The sequence below is a fragment of the Miscanthus floridulus genome, chromosome 19 (assembly GCF_019320115.1).
Source record: "Miscanthus floridulus cultivar M001 chromosome 19, ASM1932011v1, whole genome shotgun sequence".
In the NCBI taxonomy this organism is placed as follows: Eukaryota; Viridiplantae; Streptophyta; class Magnoliopsida; order Poales; family Poaceae; genus Miscanthus; species Miscanthus floridulus.
In genome coordinates, this window is record NC_089598.1 from 48,329,412 (window position 1) to 48,333,075 (window position 3,664).

Below are 3,664 nucleotides of genomic sequence, written 5' to 3' on the forward strand. Positions count from 1 at the left end.
GGGCTGGCTTCGTGGGCTATGCGCGTGAAAGGGGCAGGTGAGGCTCGGCTGGGCTAGCTGGGCCGGTCGAGGCAGGCTGGGCTGAGCTGCTGCCTCCCTCTTTTCTTTTCCATTCTTCTTTTTCTTTTGTTTTTATTTTCTTTATTTGCTTCAAATTGATTTGGAGTTTGAACCATATAGCCTCACACACTTATACATGGTATATGTAACTTGTCCAAGGGTTAGAATGGTGGCCAAGACTCATCCCATATATTTGGGATTTATTGGCTATTTTTGCTATACCGAAATTAGTTTTAGTTTTCTATTTTATGTATTTTATCCTTTGAGTTGAGTATTAATTGTTTGAAAGTTTATTAATTATTAAAGGAGTTAGTCAAGTATCACATAAAGCAATGAAAATCCAAATCACATTTTACAATAATAATTATGCATGCAAGGTTTTACGTGTTGGGGATTTAAACACTCATATATGACATGTGTCATGATATGGTTATGAAAATGACTACTTAGGTTATACTTTCATGCAATACTTAGGGTTGGCTCCTACACATGGCACTCAACATTGCATGGGGTTTAAACAAGAATTTTTCAGTTGGGATTTTTGGTGTGTGGATTTTTAGGTTGTTACAGTCCTACCCCCTTAATAGAATCTCATCCCCGAGATTAAAGCATAATGTACCCTTCGAAGAGATAAGGATATTGTAGCCGGAGGTCAGACTCTTTCTCCCATGTTGCTTCTCTCTCAGTGTGATTGCTCCATTGGACCTTGCACATAGGAATAGTTTTGCTTCGGGTCTCTTTGGTATCTCTACCCAGAATTCTGATATGATGCTCTTTATACTCGAGAGTGTTCTGAATGTCAAGTGTATCAGTCGGAATTACTTCATCGGGCACTCTCAAACACTTGCGTAGCTGGGATACATGAAACACGGGATGTACACCCGCCAATTCCTCAGGTAGCTCAAGTTTGTAGGTGAGCTTTCCAATCCTCTTGCAAATCTTGTATGGGCCAACAAATCTAGGGGCAAGCTTTCCTTTCACATGGAATCTGACAGTTCCATGTAGCGGGGATACCTTGAGATAGACGAAGTCTCCCACATTGAACTCAAGTTCTCTTCTTCTTTTGTCAGCATAGCTCTTGTATCGACTTTGGGCAATTCTCAAATTCTCCTTTACTTGAGCAACTCTTTCTTTGGCATCTTGAATCTTAGCAGAGTCAAAGAACGATCTTTTCCCTAGTTGGGACCATATCAAAGGTGTCTTACAAGGTCTGTCATACAGAGCTTCAAATGGTGACATCTTGATACTGGCTTGGTAGCTGTTGTTGTAAGAGAAATCTGCATAGGGTAGGCATTTCTCCCAATCAGAGCCATAATTCAGTACACTAGCACGAAGCATGTCTTCTAAGATCTGATTCACTCGTTTAGTCTGTCCATATGTCTGTGGGTGATAAGCGGTACTAAAATCAAGTTTGGTTCCAATGGACTTGTGCAAGGCTTCCTAGAATCGGGACATAAACTGAGGACCACGATCAGATACAATACTAGAGGGAGCTCCATGCAGTCTGAGGATATGCTCAACATATAGATCTGCTAACTTTTTGGCATCGGTCTTGGTCTTAACGAGTACAAAGTGAGCAATCTTGGTCAAATGATCAATAATCACCCAGATGGAATCATTACCTTTCTGTGAATGGGGCAATCCAACTATGAAATCCATGGATATGCTCTCCCATTTCCACCCGGGAACGTCAAGAGGCTTTAACAATCATGCAGGCCTTTGATGTTCAGCCTTGACTCTATTACAGGTGTCACATCATGCCACATGTCCCGCAATGTCTGTCTTCATGCCTTTCCACCAAAAGTGTTTCTTTAAGTCTTGATACATCTTTGAACCTCCAGGGTGAATACAATACTTAGAATCATGGGCTTCTGATAGAATTTCATCTCGTAGTGCTGGATCGGAAGGTACACAGATTCTGTCCTTGAACCAGATGGTTCTTGTTCATCTTCATGGTGGTTGGTCTTGTAGCCTAGTTTCATCAGACTACAGAGATATTCGATCTCTTCACAATTTTTCTGAGCTTGACGAATGCGATCTGTGAGATCGTACTATATGCGGAGCTCATTCAACAAGCCATGCGGTAGCATCTCAAGTTGGAAATCATCAATCTCTTCCTTGAGCTCAGGTGGTACGGATTCAGTGATCAGAGTGTGACAGTAACTCTTGCGACTGAGAGCATCTACGATTACATTAGCTTTTCCCAGATGATAGTGAATTTCTAGGTCATAGTCTTTAATCAACTCTAGCCAATGGCGTTGCCTCATATTCAAATCTTCTTGAGTGAAAAAGTACTTCAAGCTCTTGTGGTCGGTGTAGATATCACACTTGTTGCCTATCAAGTAGTGCCTCCAGATCTTCAATGCATGCACAACTGCTGCTAACTCAAGATCATGAGTGGGGTAATGGTTCTCGTGTTCTTTCAACTGTCGAGAAGCATAAGCTATCACTCTTCCACCTTGCATCAATACATAGCCAAGTCCTTGACAGGATGCATCACAATAGACCACAAAATTTTTACTAATATCAGGCAATGCTAGCACAGGAGTTGTGGTAAGCTTCAATTTCAACTCTTGAAAGCTTTGTTCGCACTCGGGCGTCCATTCAAACTCCTTAGTCTTCTTCAGAAGGTTGGTCATTGGACGGGCTATCTTGGAAAAGTTCTCGATGAATCGGCGGTAATATCCAGCCAATCCCAAGAAACTTCTGACTTTGGTCACGGTATGAGGTTGATCCCACTCTTTCATAGCTTCAATCTTAGCTAGGTCAACTGCAACACCTTCAGCTGATAGTACATGGCCTAGGAAGGCAACTTTCTATAGCCAAAACTCGCATTTGCTGAACTTTGCGTAGAGCTGATGTTGGGCTAATTTCTCAAGCATAGTTCTTAGATGATGTGCATGTTCTTCAGCAGTGGGTGAATAGACAAGGATGTCATCAATGAATACTACCACGAACTTATCTAGTTCATCCATGAAAACCTTATTCATCATGTTCATGAAGTAGGCGGGAGCATTCGTGAGTCCAAAGGACACCACAGTGAACTCAAACTGCCCATACCTAGTCACGAAAGCTGTCTTTGGGATGTCACTCTCTCGAATCTTCATCTGATGATAGCCAGATCTAAGATCAATCTTGGAGAAATACTTGGCACCTCTGAGCTAGTCAAGCAGATCATCAATTCTTGGTAGAGGGTACTTGTTCTTGATGGTGACTGCATTCAAGTTCCGGTAATCCATGCACATTCTCATCGAGCCATCCTTCTTCTTAACAAACAGAATAGGGGATCCCCAAGGTGAAGCACTAGGTCTGATATACCCCTTCGAGATGAGCTCCTCAAGCTATTTCTTGAGCTCGGCTAGTTCATCAACTGACATGCGATAGGGTCTCTTGGCAATGGGTCCTGTTCCCGGCAAAAGATCAATGATGAACTCTACATCACAGTCTGGTGGCATACCCGGTAATTCTTCAGGGAATACATCGGGATAGTCTCTGACCACAGGCACATCCTGAACTGTCTTCTCCTCTTTTTGTGATTCTAAACTGGCTTTAAGGGCACATAGGATAGAAGTGGACTTTCCAGACTGAGGTTCACACCTAATAA